Source organism: Ictidomys tridecemlineatus, chromosome X, assembly GCF_052094955.1.
Source record: "Ictidomys tridecemlineatus isolate mIctTri1 chromosome X, mIctTri1.hap1, whole genome shotgun sequence".
NCBI classification, from domain to species: Eukaryota; Metazoa; Chordata; class Mammalia; order Rodentia; family Sciuridae; genus Ictidomys; species Ictidomys tridecemlineatus.
Window position 1 is genome coordinate 73,835,049 of NC_135493.1, and position 16,664 is coordinate 73,851,712.

Sequence of the window (16,664 nt, forward strand, 5' to 3'; positions counted from 1 at the left end):
CAAAAGTTCAAGTCCAGAGTCTCATCTGAATCATATATGAGTGAGATTTGAGATGTGATTCATTCTGGGGCAAATGTACTCTAGCTATGAGCCTTTGAAATAAAAGTAAATTATCAAATTCCAGAATACAATTGTGGGATAGGCACAGGATAAATATTACCATTCCAAAATGGAGAAATAGGGCCTGGCATGGTGGCCTACACCTGTAATCCCAGTGGCTTGGGAGGCTGAGTCAGGAGGATCATGAGTTCAAAGCCAGCCTCAGCAACTTAGCAAGACCCTAAGCAACTCAGCAAGACCCTGTCTCTAAATAAAATATAAAAAGGACTGGGAGTGTGGCTCAATGGTTAAGTACCCTTGGGTTCAATCCCTAGTACCAAAAAAAAAAAAGTGGGGGGAGAAATAGGCAAGAAGACAAAGGTAACTAGACACCCAAAAGTTCAAAACCGAACAAGGAAAATGACATTAAGTCTTAGAGCTGGAGAACAATATCCTTTGATTGAATCTCCTGCTTCCTGGAAACATTCTTCCAAGACCCTGGGTGGGGGGCGGGAGGTTCTACCTTCATAGCTTTGTTTGGTTCAGCAAAGGAAGCAGCTCTCACCAGTTAGTGTCTTGTTCCTGTAGCTTTACCAGGCTGGTGGTGTTGCCTAGTGGCTCTACAATTCTGGGATCTTAAGGGCTGCTTGCCCTTAAGGCTCCACTAGGCACTGACCTAATGGGAACTCTGTGGTGGTTCTGATAGGTAGAAGATAGGCATGAGTGGTAGGAACATGAAGCTAAGGGGACAATTCTATAGACTGGGCCTAGTGCTGACCTGCCACATACTTTCTTTTTAAAAGCAACTTACCTCAGGCCATTGTGGCCCTGCTCTGGCTTACATATTAGAATATGTTACACTCCTCAGAAAACAATCTGTTATTTATAGAGCTGTATGTTTCAAGGCTCTTGAGTTTAAGATCTCTGCTGATAAGCACACAAATTACCCTGAAGGGGGGAATTTTATGACCCTTATCAAAGTCCACTGACCATGAAATCTATAAAAACAAATTCCAATTAGAACAGGTCAGCATAAATCAAGGTGACAGAGAGTTGCCTTTAGATATTTAGCATATGATTTTAATCTCATTATGATAGTAAAATACTCCCCTGCTCCCCCCATAGGTACCTGTGGGTAAGACCATGTACTGTAGGAACTTAAAAATCTGATGCATTCCTGGGGCTGACATTGTGACTCAGTGGTAGAGCACTTGCCTTGCATGTGTGAGGCACTGGGTTTGATCCTCAGCACCACATAAAATAAATAAATAAATAAAACAACGGTATTGTGTTATGTACAACTAAAATTTTTTTAAAAATCTGATGCATTCCTACTATCACTTAAAAATTGAGAGGTAGTACCTGGACTCTTTACAAACTTCCCTAAGATTCCCAATAAAATTAGGGAACAAAGGGCCACTACATGACTTTCTCTACTTGGAGAGGACCCACTGTCACTCTCCTTAAAAGTATTATACTTTTACTACCTTTGCTTTCTTGCCTAAAATTTTCTCCTGCAAGAACACAAAGAGTCGAAACACAAAATGATCCCTGGACCACTGCCAAAACAGTTCCAACTCCACATTTCTGCTTAGCATTACCCTAAAAGGGGCTCTCTATGGTGGCTCCAACCCTGTGACAAGTCTCTGCTTGGGGCCCAGGCTATCTGTGACATCCTTTGAAATCTACATGGAGGAAGCTATGTCCCCCAGCTCTTAACATCTGCATGCATGCAGACTTACCAGATGGATGGGCTTGTGCCCCCTCAAGTGGCTGCCTGAGTTGCACAGAGCAGTGCAACTGGCTTGAGCAGTGATGGGAGCAGCTAAGGAGTAAGGAATGCTGTGCTGGAATGTGGGAAGCAAGCAGAGACCTGAGGTAGTTCTAGGCAGTAAGCCTGTGCAGGGTACTCTGGGGCTACCTCCTCAAACCACTCTGTCCTCCTAGAGCTCTGAACCACTGCCAGAAGCAGTTCTAACTCCATAGTTCTTCACATTCAATGATGAGAGGGGAAGCCTCCAAGTCCTCTCAAAATGACTTCAAGGTATTTCTCCCATTATTTTGATGAATGACACCTTGCTCCCTTCTATCAGTAAGAATCTTTTTAGCAAATGGCTGCTTGATTACACCCTAAGTATTCTCTCCTGAACATACTTTTTCACTCTTTGGCCAGGCTGTAAGTTTTTCAAATATTTCCAGTTTTAATTTAAATTCTGCCTTTACGTCATTTCTTTTCCCCTGCATCTCAACACAGTGGTTAAAAGTAGCAAGGCAGCAGCAGCCTGAATGCTTTGCTGCTTATACTAGATATCTTAATTTGTCACTCCGAAATTTTGCTTACTACAAAGTCCAAGAGAATGGGCACAATGTAACCATGTTCTTTGCAACTTAGGATGCCCTTTCCCCAGTTTCCAAGATCTTGTTGTTCATTTCCATCTCAGACTTCATTAGAATAATCCTTACTATCATGTCCCCATCCTCATCTCCACACGAATCTCTTGCAAATAGTTGGTCTAAAGAAAACTTACTGTAATTAAAGATTTTAATCAACTAAACCAAAACAAAAAGACCTTCAGCACAGTATGTATACAAAAGACACTACATGAAAATGGGATAAAAAGCATAGAAAAAATGGTAGGTGGAGAATTATTATGAGAAATGTTGCCATAAAGCATATGAAAATTTTGACCTAACATGTCAGCATGAATTTTTAAAAATTTCTTTTTTTTAAGTTATACATGACAGTAGAGTATATTTTGACATATTATACATACATGTAGTATAACTTCCCATTCTTGTGGTTGTATGTGATGTGGAGTTTCACTGGTGTATTCATATATGAACATAGGAAAGTTATGTCCAATTCATTCTGGTGTCTTTCCTATTCCCAATCCTCTTTTCTTACCCCCATTTCCAGGGTTCAATATAGTGAATCAATACTCCTCCCTCTCCCACCCACTGTGAGTCTGCATCCACATATCAGAGAGAATACTGGCCTTTGTTTCTTGGTGATTGGCTCATTTCACTTAGCAGTAAGCAGGAACTTTATAATATTAATTAATCACCTCTCTAAAATAAGAATATGAAGCACGGATGTGATGCAAGAACACAGGGAAGAGCTTGTAACTGATAAAAGGAAATAAAATATGAGTTACTTCAGAAAAAGGAAATGGAAAGAAAAAATAAAATCAACAAAAAACAAAGGTTAATTTAGAAGTAGCAAAAGGGAGAACAGACACTATAAACAAACAGATATAGAAAACAAGAATAAATAAGCAAGCAAGGGCTGGGGTTGTGGCTCAGTGGTAGAATGTTTGCCTAGCTCATGTGAGGCACTGGTTTGATCCCCAGCACCACATAAAAAACTAAATAAACAAAATAAAGGTATTGTGTCCATCTACAACTAAAAATATTTAAAAAAAAATAAGCAAGCAAAATGAAAATGAGATGAAAATTGAAAATGCTTATCAAATCTTCCTGGTTTCCTCATTAATTAATGAGTTAAAATCTTTGATACTTGTTCATTTTATATTCATAGGAGAGTCATCATTGTATTTTAAAATTATTAACTGAGATGCCCAATGGATACACATAACATGACCAGGTAATTGTGTTGTTGCAGAAATACAACTCAGGTACTGCTTAAACTCATCTTTTCTTGGCTTCCAAATTGAATCCCAAGTGGCAACAGAACTTTGCTGAATCTTCTGGGTGAGATGGTACATGCCTGTAATGCCAGTGATTCGAGAGATTGAAGAAGGAAGATGGCAAGTTCAAGGCCAACTAAGGCAACTTAGCAACACCCAGTCTCAAAATAAAAATAAATAAATAAATAAATGAATAAATTAATTAATTAAAAGGACTAGAATTTAGCTCTGTGGTAGAGTGCCCCTGGGTTCAATCCCTAGTACTGCAACAAAACAAAACAACTTTGCTAAATCTGCTTTCTAGGCTGGGGATATAGCTCAGTTGGTAGAGTGCTTGGCTTGCATACACAACACCCTGAATTTGATCCCCAGCACCAAAAAAAAAAAAAAAATCCTCCTAAATCTGTTTTCCATTTTTCTTTTCTATTAAGTTCACCTTTTGTTTTAGGTTCTAATTTATTACACTGCAGACAATAAATTATTCACCTTTGGTAGCAGCAATGTGGTTTTATTTGGTGATCTCTCTAACTGAATTAATGAGTTATCTAGTCTCTGATCAGTGAGAAAAAACAGAAAATTTAATTTGTCACTTTTGTTATTCTAGTTATCCAATTTGAACTCAAATTAATCAATAATTTCATGTCCACATGGAAGGATAACAACATTGATATCTACACTGGTGAGTTTCTATTTTTACTCTTATAATTGCAGAGCTGAATTCATAAGATCTCTGTATTGAGAAAGGCCTTGATATTGTATTTTTTTTATTGATTGTTCAAAACATTACAGAGCTTATGATATATCATCTTTCATACATTTGACTCAATTGGGTTTTGAACTCCCATTTCTACTCCAAATACAGATTGCAGAATCACATCTGTTACGTACTCACATTTTTACATAATGGCATATTAGTGACTGTTGTATTCTGCTACCTTTCCTATCCCCTACTATCCCCCCTCCCCTCCCCTCCCCTCCCATCTTCCCTCTCTACCTCCTCTGCTGTTGTTCTCCCTTTTCCCCTCCCCCTTGCCCCTCATAACCTCTTATAATTTTGTGTATCATTGAAGGTCTCCTACCATTTCCATATGCTTTCCCTTCTCTCTCCCTTTCTCTCCCCCCATTCGTCTTTGTTTACTGTTAGTCTTTTCCTCATGCTCTTCCTTCCTGTTCTGTTCTTAATTGCTCTCTTTATATCAAAGAAGACATTTGGCATTTGTTTTTTAGGGCTTGGCTAGCTTCACTTAGCATAATCTGCTCTAATGCCATCCATTTCCCTCCAAATTCTATGATTTTGTCAGTTCTTAGTGCTGCATAATACTCCATTGTGTATAGATGCCACATTTTTTTATCCATTCATCTATTGAAGGGCATCTAGGTTGGTTCCACAGTCTAGCTATTGTGAATTGTGCCGCTATAATCATTGATGTGGCTGTATCCCTATAGTGCACTCTTTTAAGGTCCTCAGGGAATAGTCCGAGAAGGGCGATAGCTCGGTCAAATGGTGGATCCATTCCCAGCTTTCCCAGGAATCTCCATACTGCTTTCCAAATTGGCTTCACCATTTTGCAGTCCCACCAGCAGTGTACAAGTGTACCCTTTTCCCCAGATCCTCGCCAACACTTATTGTTGTTTGACTTCATAATGGCTGCCAATCTTACTGGAGTGAGATGGTGTCTTAGGGTGGTTTTGATTTGCATTTCTCTGATTGCTAGAGATGGTGAGCATTTTTTCATGTGCTTGTTGATTGATTGTATGTCCTCCTCTGAGAAGTGTCTGTTCAGGTCCTTGGCCCATTTGTTGATTGGATTATTTGTTATCTTATTGTTTAATTTTTTGAGTTCTTTGTACATTCTGGATATTAGGGCTCTATCTGAGGTGTGAGGGGTAAAAATTTGTTCCCAGGATGTAGGCTCTCTATTTACCTCTTTTATTGTTTCTCTTGCTGAGAAAAAACTTTTTAGTTTAAGTAAGTCCCATTTGTTTATTCTTGTTGTTAACTCTTGGGCTATGGGCGTCCTATTAAGGAATTTGGAGCCTGACCCCACAATATGTAGATCTTAGCCAACTTTTTCTTCTATCAGACGCAGTGTCTCTGATTTGATATCTAGCTCCTTGATCCATGTTGAGTTAACTTTTATGGCTGGCGAGAGAAAGGGATTCAATTTCATTTTGTTGCATATGGATTTCCAATTTTCCCAGCATCATTTGTTGAAGATGCTATCCTTCCTCCATTGCATGTTTTTAGCCCCTTTATCAAATATAAGATAGTTGTAACTTTGTGGATTAGTCTCTGTGTCCTCTATTCTGTACCATTGGTCCACCTGCCTGTTTTCGTACCAGTACCATGCTGTTTTTGTTACTATTGCTTTGTAGTACAGTTTGAACTCTGGTATCGCTATACCTCCAGATTCACACTTCCTGCTTAGAATTGCTTTTGCTATTCTGGGTCTTTTGTTTTTCCATATGAATTTCATGATTGCTTTATCTATTTCTACAAGAAATGCCGTTGGGATTTTGATTGGCATTGCATTAAACCTGTAGAGAACTTTGGGTAATATCGCCATTTTGATGATGTTAGTTCTGCCTATCCATGAACAGGGTACATTTTTCCATCTTCTCAGATCTTCTTCTATCTCTCTCTTTAGGGTTCTGTAGTTTTCATTGTATAAATCTTTCACCTCTTTTGTTAGGTTGATTCCCAAGTATCTTATTTTCTTTGAGGATATTGTGAATGGAGTGGTTTTCCTTATTTCCATTTCAGAGGTTTTGTTGCTGATATACAGGAATGCCTTTGATTTATGCATGTTGATTTTTATATCCTGCCACTTTGCTGAATTCATTTATTAACTCTAGCAGCTTCTTTGTAGACCCTTTTGGGTCTGTTAAGTATATTATCATGTCATCCGCAAATAGTGATAATTTAATTTCTTCTTTTCCTATTTTTATGCCTTTAATTGATATTGTATTGTGTGTGAAATGTTTTATTATCTCTGGAGACTATTGATAAATTATAAAATCTCCTAAATTAAAGGATCTAACTGGTTTATAGATGTAAGGACTTATATACATACATTCTTAAAATTCTAAGACAAAAGAACTTGAACTTGTAATACTAAAATGTGCTAAATTAAAATATTTTCACAAAAATTCTTCTCCCTCAGAAACATTTTAAGGTAAATATTTGGTAAATGAAATTAGTATAATAATAAATTTTTAAACAAAAAAAGGGCTGTCTCAGCCAGGCATGGTGGCGCACACCTATAATCCCAGCAGCTTGGGAGGCAGAGGCAACGGGATCACGAGTTCAAAGCCAGCCTCAGCAATGGCGAGGCACTAGGCAATTCAGTGAGACTCTGTCTCTAATAAAATACAAAATAGAGCTAGGGATGTGGCTCAGTGGTCAAATGCCCCTGAGTTCAGTCCCCGGTATCAAAAAAAAAAAAAAAAGGGCTGTATCTTTGATGATTTACTTGTGCAAAGTATAAAACAAGTACATATTTTACTTTACTCAGTTTTGTTTTTCCTAAATGTAAATAGGTTCACTCATTAAAAAAATATTACTCATAATATTTAAGAATATAAAAATCTAAATTTGTGTCTCACTAAAATAATTTTTCTGAGAAACATTTATTTGGCAGTATCTATATTTTGTGCTGTTAGATTTCAGATAATTTCCAAAATATTTAGTAATTTAAAACACTGGATAGATATTGAGTTAACTAATGAATAATCATTAGATATCTACATTTTTTAAAGTAAAATAGAATACTTACACAATGACTCTCATTCAGGTTTAAATTTATATACTGCTGCTTCTTACTTATTTATTTATTTACTTTTGTGGTACCAGGAATTGAATCCAAAGCCTTACACACGCTGGACAAATGCTCTACCTCAGAGCTGTAGCCCCACCCTTTATAAAATTTGAGACTAAATTGCTTAGGCAGGCCTTGAACTTGTGATCCTACTACCTCAGCTTGTGAGCAACTGGATTACAATTGTGTGCTATATCATGCCTGGTGTTTCTTAATTTTATATGCTATGGAGAGGTAACATGTTTGTGTCACATTAACGAGTATGTTCATTTTTCTCTTTAAAAGGGATGATTATAGACATAGAATGTTGTGTTAAATGTGTTCATGAATTCTGCTATTCTACTATAATGCCGTTATATGGGTGAGAGACAGATCTCAATTGTAACCCTAAATTTTTTCTCTTTATAATAGAAAATATTTTGGTTATCTTAGTGATTTGGGAGTCTGAGGAGGAGGATCGCAAGCTCAAAGCCAGTCTCAGCAACTTAGTGAGATCCTAAGCAACTTAGCAAGACCCTGTAGCAAAATAAAAAAAATTTAAAAAGGGGGCTAGGATTGTAGCTCAGTGGTAGAGTGCTTACCTGGCATGTGTGAGGCACTGGGATCAATCTTCAACACCACATATAAATAAATAAAATAAAGGTACTGTGTCCACCTACAACTGAAAATACTTTTTAAAAACATTTTTAAAAGGGCTGGGGTGTGGCTGGGTGGTTAAGCACCCCTGGGTTCAATCCCCATACCCCAACAAAGTTTGATTAAAAGTTACAACTAAAACAAATTATTGAAATTAAATTATGAGCAATAGTGACAAATGGGTATGTGCATATGTTTTTAAAGGAAAAGGTTGATTCAAAGGCAGTGGTTCTCAAATTTTCTATTCTCAGAACACATTTGCATTCAGAAAAAATTACTGAGGACTTCCAAAGAGGCTTTTCATATGTATGTGATAACTATCAATCTTCATGATATTAGAAATTGAAACCAAATATGTTAATATATTTACTGACTGAACTGATTTCAGATGAATCATGTTAATGTTAATGTCAATTTTAATAAAAATAATTATAAAGCTGGGAGTATATAGAGAGCCTACTTGGCATGCATAAATCCCTGAATTCTATCCCCAGCACAAAAAAATAATTAATTAAAAAAGTATATATATGAAAAATTGTGAAAAGTATTTCACATTTTTGTAAAGCTCTTTTAATGAGGAACTTAATAGAAATAGCTAGATCCTCCCATCTGCTTCTACATTCAATCTATTATAATATTACACATCATGTAGCCTTTGGAAAACTACATATCTTAGTATTATTTAAAAAATAGTTTTAAACTGAGAGACTCCCCTGAATATAAAAGGGTATGATGAAGGACGAACTTGAAAAGTAAATTTTATTTGCCCTCCCTTAAACCTGAATCTGAAATAAAGCAATGTTATGTGTTAAAATTGTAGCACAGTTATCTCAATTTTAATGAGTTTGTTTTCTTAGTATACTGATCAATCCTTTTAATACAAAAGGTATTCCTTATCTTCTGTGTTGTCTGCCTGTATAGCAGATTCCTCTTACCAGGATAATTTTCTGGCCTTTACATTGTCATTTTATTTCTTTTTTTTAGTGGTTATTTAACAGCAAACAAAGAACAAAAACAAAGATTCCTCACGTATTGAAAAATGAAGTTCTTTAGAAATGTGTTACCGAATACACTTATTTTTAAATGTTTGTTGCTTTGTTTAGAAAGATAACCAGGTATTATTTCTCAATTCACCTTTAACAACTTTCTTTATTTTGGCTTCCAAAAACTGCATCCCAAATATAGAAGAGATAAAAATAAACTTTCAGGATATCTTTTAAATCTAAAATGGTCTTTGGGATTTGGGGATTTCTGAAAGGACCCCTGAAAAATTGTAAAGGCTAATTTTCTTTATCCACATAAAAACAGAAATGTTAGAAATAATTTACTTCGATAGGATACTACTGTAAGAGTTGTACTAGAAATTATAAAATTGGAAGATATGTCTAGCCTTTTCTATATTAAGTTTTTATAAATATAAAATATTATTCATATAAAATTTCCAGGAGTTGTATATTTTATGGGTAGTTCCTAGCAAGTTTTTACTGTCCTCCTTGTATATAGTATTTTTTTAGCATGAAAGAGTAGGATTTATTCAAGTGAGAAGAAAAGACACAGAGCTCCTGCAGGGAGAGAGGGGACACAGTAGGGTTTGTCCCATAGTATTTTTTACACTCAAAAGAAATATTAATCACAACTCTTATGAACTACTTTCAATAATATCAAATGTCTAGCTATAAGAACAATTAAGGAGAGGATGTGAACAACACTATAAACCAACTAGACTTAACAGACATGTACAGAACATTCCATGCAAGTACAACAAAATACACTTTCTTCTTAAGTTCTTATGGAACATTCTTCAGGATGGACTATAAGTCTTAATTTGGGTTATAACCCCAGATCCAAAAACACAGACAACACACAAGAAGATAAAGCAAATTATAAAAGATTGAAATTATACACAATATACTCTCTGGCAACAATAGAATGAAGCTAAAAACAATCACTTACAGAATGAAAACTGGAAAATTTGCAAATTTGCATAATTTAAACAACACATTCTTTTATTCTACTTTTTAAAAGTTTTATTTTCTTGGTACCATGTATTGAACCCAGGGGAGCTCTACCATTGAGTTAAATCCTCAACTCTTTTTCTTTTTTGCTACAGTTGGCCTTGAACTTGCAATCTTCCTGTCTCCAATTTGCTGGGATTACAGGTATATGCCACCATGCCCAGCTTTTATTTATTTATTTGTATTTTTTCAGTACTGGAGATTGAACCCAGGGGCACTCTATCTCTGAACTACATGCTCAGCCCTTTTTATTTATTTTTGAGACAAGGTCTCACTTAGATGATAAGGCTGGCCTTAAACTTGTGATCCTCCTGCCTCAGCCTCCTGAATTACACATGCACACCTGCCACACTTGGCTAACATATCAATACCACATAGTCCTCACAGACTCAGGCTTTAGGCCAATCTTACAGATTCAGTTTTTCCATTCCCAGGACCAGGCTGACCCCTGTGGCCCTGGGCCCTGTATTACCCCCAGTGACAGTCTGGTCCCCACTGCCCCAGGCTTCAGGTCTGCCAACCAGTAGAACAGCCCTACAGTCCCAGTCATTAGGCTATCGCCTAGAGATCCAGGCTCCAGGCTGCCCCTATGGATACAGGGTTCTAGATCCACACACTACAAAATCATGAAGGAAAGTAGAAAATACCTAGAAATGAATGAAAATGAAAACAACATATAAAAACTTGAGAAACAGTGAAGGTGATGCTCAGGGGAAAATTTATAGTTGTAAATGACTACAAAAAAAAAGAACTATCTCAAGTCAATAATATAATCTTAAACATTAAGTAACTAGAAAAAGAAGTACAAACTAAACCCAAACCTAGAAGAAAGTGAATAAATAAATAATAAACTATTATCTTAATAAGAATAAGAGAATAGAAAAACAATAGAAAAAAATCTATGAAACCAAGAGTTTGTTCCTTGAACATATGAAAAAAAGACAAACCCTTAGTTAGAATGACAAAGAATAAAAGGCTTTATTAGAAGACTCACCACTCATTTATTTTGATGTAAATAAAAGGATAAGAGATTACTATAATCTATTATATGCCAACAAATTAGATAACCTAGATCAAATGGCAAAATCCTAGAAGCAAAAAAAATTGCTAAACTGAACTAGGAAGAAATACAAAATTTCAATGAAGTTTTAAATGAGTAAAGAGATTGAATAAGTTATCTAAAAATCTCCTAAAAACAAATCTAGGACCAGATAGTTCAATGTTGAATTCTATCAAACATTTAATTCTCTCAAGCATTTAAAGAATAAACACCAATCCTTCTCAAATTCTTCCAAAAACTGAAGAATAGGGAGTATTCCCTAACTTATTATATGAAGCCAACATTACCCTGGTACCAAAACCAGATGAAGCTATCATAAGAAAAGAAAATTACAAATCAAAATAATTTATGAATATATATTCAAAAGTCCAAAACAAAATACTAGCAAAGTGAATCATATATTGTATTCAAGAATTATATACTGTGACAAAGTGTCATCTATCCAAATAATACAAGGCTAGTTCAATATAAGCAAATAAATCAATAGAACACATTACACTATAGAACAAAGGAAAAAAACTCAATCATTTTAATTGATGCAGAAAAGTCATTTGATACAAGATCTTTGCATGATAAAATACCAAGGAAATTGAAATAAAAAGAAACATCTTCAATCAGATGCAGCACATTTAAACAAAACCCATAGTTAACATTATACTTAATAGTAAAAAACTAAAAGCTTCCCAAGACTAGGAACAAGACCACTGCTATTCAATATATTACTGAAAAGATAGCCAGAGAAATTAGGTAACAAAGGAAATAAAAAATATATCCACATTGGAAAGGAAGAAGTAAAACTATCACTGTTCACAGATGACTTGATCCTACATATGAAAAATCCTACAGAAACCACAAAAAAGCTATGAATTCAGCAGTGTTTCAGGTACAAGATTAACAAACAAAAATCAGTTGTTTCTATATACCAGCAAAGCATAATCCAAAGAGTAAATAAAAAAGTTCCATTTACAATAGTATCCCAAAATAAAACATCTAGGAATGAATTTAGCAAAGGAGGTAAAAGACCTATACACTTATAACCATAAAGCACCAATGAAAGATATTAAAGATGTTGGCATATAACAAATTTTTAAAATCCTACATTCACAGATTAAAAGACTCTATCATTGAGATATCAGTACTACTTAAGTGATCCCTATCAAAATTCCAACAATTTTTTTTTCAGAAATGGAAAAGCCAATTATTAAATTCATATGGAATTGTATGAGGCCCCCAAAGGCCAAAAACGATCTTATAAAAGAAAACAAAGTTGGAGGATTTCTTTATTTCCAAACTTACTACAAAGCTACGGTAATCAAACCAGCATGGTATTGTCATACAGATAGAGATATAGGACAATGGAAAAGAATCGAGAGTCCAGAAATAAACCTACCCATCTATGACCAACTGATTACAACCAGGATTTCAAGACCATTAAATGACGGAAAGAATGATCTCTTCAACAAGTAATGCTTGGGCAACTGGATTTTCACAAGCAAACAGGTGAATTTGGATACCTAACATGCCATTGAATACAAAAACAAACTCCAAATGGATCAATGACCTAAATGTAAGAGCTAAGACCACATAAAACTCTTAGAGAAATTAATAGGGGTAAATCTTCATGACCTTAAATTTAGCTATGGATTCTTGACTCCAGAAGCATGAGCCATAAAAGAAACAAAGAAAATAAAAAATATATCCACATTGGAAAGGAAGAAGTAAAACTATCACTGTTCACAGACGACTTGATCCTACATATGAAAAATCCTACAGAAACCACAAAAAAGCTATGAATTCAGCAATGTTTCAGGGGCTGAGGTTGTAGCTCAGGGGCTGGGGTTGTAGCTCAGAGGTTGAGCACTTGCCTTGCATGTGTGACGCACTGGGTTCAATCCTCAGCACCACATACAAAAATAAATAAATAAAATAAAAATATTTTAAAAGTATAATGAGAAATATTGTTCAAAAAAGGAAAAGGTAGATAATTTGGACTTCACCAAAATGAAAAATGTCTGTGCATAAAAGACATTATCATGAAAGTGAAAAGTCAATATACAGAACAGGAGAAAGATTTGCAAATCATATATCTGACATTTATTTATATACATACCTGTAACTCAACAATAAAAGGACAAACAATGCAATTTTAGAAAATGAGTAAAGTACTTGAATAGATAAGTCCTTCCCCCCCCAAAAAAATGATATATGAATGACCAGTAAGAACAGGAAAAGATGCTCAACATCATTAGTCATTAGGGAAATACAAACCCAAACTATGATATACCACGTCACACCACCTAAGATGGATAAAATATACCAAGTGGTAGTGAGGAAGTGGAAAGATTCAAACAACTGTACAAGGCTGATAAGAATGTAAAATGGTGCAGGTGCTGTGGAAAACAGTTTGGTGGTTCTTCAAAAAGTTAAACATAGAATTATCATCTGACCAAATAATTCCACTCCTAAGTATATACCCCCAAATAACTTTAAGTAGGGACTCAGGTAAAAACTTACCGATAATCATAGCATCATTATTTATAATCCCCACAAAGTAGAAACAACCCATGTGTCCATCAACTGACAAATGTATAAACAAAGTATGATATATACATAAAATGGAATGTTATTTGGCACCCAAAAGAATGAAGTACTAATATATCCACAACATAAATGAACTCTGAAAACATTATGCTAAGTGAAATAACCCAGGGACAAAAGGACAAATACTGTATGATGCTACTTAAAGGGAATATCTTGAATAGGCAAATTCATAAGGACACAAAGCAGAAAGAGGTTCCCAGGGGCTATAGGCTAGGGGAATAGGGAGTTATTGTTTAATGGCTATAGTTTCTGTTTGGGGTGATAGGAATTTTTGGTAATACACAGTGGTATATGGCTGTACAAAATTGTGCAAGTAATTAATGCCACTAAATATTATACTGCAAAAATGTCTAAAATGGCAATTTTTATGTTATGTATATTTTACCACAATAAAACTCTTATGCAATAGTTATGTATTATACTCTAATAAAGCATTCTACCTTCCTAAAATTCTGATATTTCTATATTAAATTAAACCATAGCCATTAAATCTCTATAATGTACAGGTTGCTTATTAAAATATTGGTATTTTTCTGAGAACTCTGCAAAATCTATAGGCCAGAGATTATGTCTTAACAGAATAGGTCAGTATTGGTGCTTCACAGAAAAGGACAGTACTATGTGCTTCAAATTATTGACATGTCAGAATAGACTCTTAGTTACAAGCTTGAGTTGATAGTGCACAGACAATTTTCAGGCCATATCCGTGGGCTAATTAGGCTTTCCAGGAATTGCTTTTGAGTTCACAAGCATAAAACTTCACAAAAGCAGACTGCTAACTCAAGATTCAGCAGAACACAGGACTGAATAAATTGATGAAAGAGAAATTTTACTCTGGTTATTTATTTAGAATATGGCCAATGTTGTTTTAATGTTCCATTTCCAGTCTTATATGAGAAAACTTTCTTCACAAGCCATTTGTAAGTCAAAACAATTCAGTAGATGCTGAAACTAAATTATTTTAAAATGATATGATCAAACTTTTACTAAATCTCCCTACTTTTCATTGAAATATACTTATTTGCATTGGTTCTATAAGAATCTGTTCCTCCTTTTCATCATGATATAATTGGACATATTAAGGTCTTACCTAGAGTATCAATATTATATGATACTCATCTAATCAGGTATGATATGCTACTTTAAAGAGATAAGGTTGACTGTACTTCAAATTTACATCAGGGAACTGGCCTGTCTTACAGGGTCCCAGTCTTAAAAGTGGTAGGAAATTTACTTTCTGGCAGGCCAAGAACCTTAGTAAATTTAGGGAACCTTGAAAAGAGATGAATTTCCATAAATTTATAAAGCATGACAAGTGAAATCTGGTGGACAGATTTCTTTTTTTTTATTGGTTGTTCAAAACATTACAAAGATTGCAGAATCACATCAGTTACACATCCACATTTTTACATAATGCCATATTAGTAACTGTTGTATGTGGACAGATTTCTTGAACTTTGTTACCTAACTTTGAAGTGGCATCGAAGAGGGTTTCAGATAGCCAATCTCAGATTCCCTATAGAAGCATCTAGACAGAATTTGAATCTGTAGCCTTAGTAGTTGTTCAGTATTTTATAGCTTTAGATATGCAAAGTAAATCCAAGGAGGCCTGTTTGGTTTATTAACACTCATGCTATACCTATGTAAATAATCAGGGCAAACTAACGAAATTAGCTTGTTTTGTGATTAAGAATAATATTCTATGAGATTATTATGATCACAGAGGAGGGAGGTAGATGGAATACTATGCAAAAAAATATTGCAAAAGGCTTTGAATCAGGAAAAAGAAATTAGTGTATGTCCTTTCAAGTGTACCCTTCAAGGTTATCTCTACCTAAATTGTGTGAGTCATTTTTCAATTCAATAATTTGTAGAAAACTGTTAATAATGCAAATTATTCTTGTGTAAGGAAATGTAAGTGACTTTTGTTCCATGGAGATTAAACTAATCATTCTCTGTGGATACTTACCAGTTTTGTAAATTTATTTCAGTATTCTTGCTTGAATGTATATGTGTTTCTTTCTTTCTTTCTTTCTTTATTTTTTTTGAACCAGTTTGTAACATCTTACTGGTTCCCTTACTAATTAATGAGTTAATTAAGTCATTGATGTGTCCAAAAACAAAAATGGAAATTTAAACTTCAAAAATATATAGAGATATATCGGGGCTGGAGCTGGAGCTCAGTGGCAGAGCACTTGCCTAGCATGTATGAGGCACTGGATTAGATCTTCAGCACCACATAAAAATAAAACAAATTGGGGCTGGGGTTGTGGCTCAGTGGTAGAGCACTTGCTTAGCATGTGTGAGGCACTGGGTTTGATTCCTGGCACCACATAAAAATAAACAAATAAAATAAAGGTAAATAAATAAAATAAAGGTATGCCATCTATCTACAGATATAAAAAATTTTAAAACATAGAGATATAGAAGATAAAACAAAAGATGTAAGAGACAGTAGAGGAGATTCAAAACATGCAGAGTTCCCAAAGAAGAAATAAAAATAATGGAATAAAAACAAATGTTTAAGGGGCTGGGGTTGTGGTTCAGTGGTAGAGCACTTGCCTAGCACATCTGAGGCACTGGGTTTAATTCTCAGCACCATATAAAAATAAATAAAATAAAAGCATTGTGTCCATTTACAATTAAAACACACAAAAAACAAATATTAAAAACATGATTCTAGAAAAATTTCTAGAAATGGAGGCATACTTTAATTTGCATATTGAAAAAGTATACCATGTTCCCCAAAAAAACTGACTCAAGAATATTGCATTTCCTTTTGTTCTGCTACCACTATATTTCTTTTCTTTCTTTCTTTTTTGAGACAGTGTTTCACAATGTTGCCCAG

General features: G+C 34.8%; 1 protein-coding gene across 1 annotated transcript in view; it reads right to left on the reverse strand.

Moving 5' to 3' along the window:
* Tex11 (testis expressed 11) overlaps positions 1 to 16,664 on the reverse strand; it is a 289,052-nt gene that overhangs the window by 37,147 nt on the left and 235,241 nt on the right. The window lies entirely within an intron of this gene.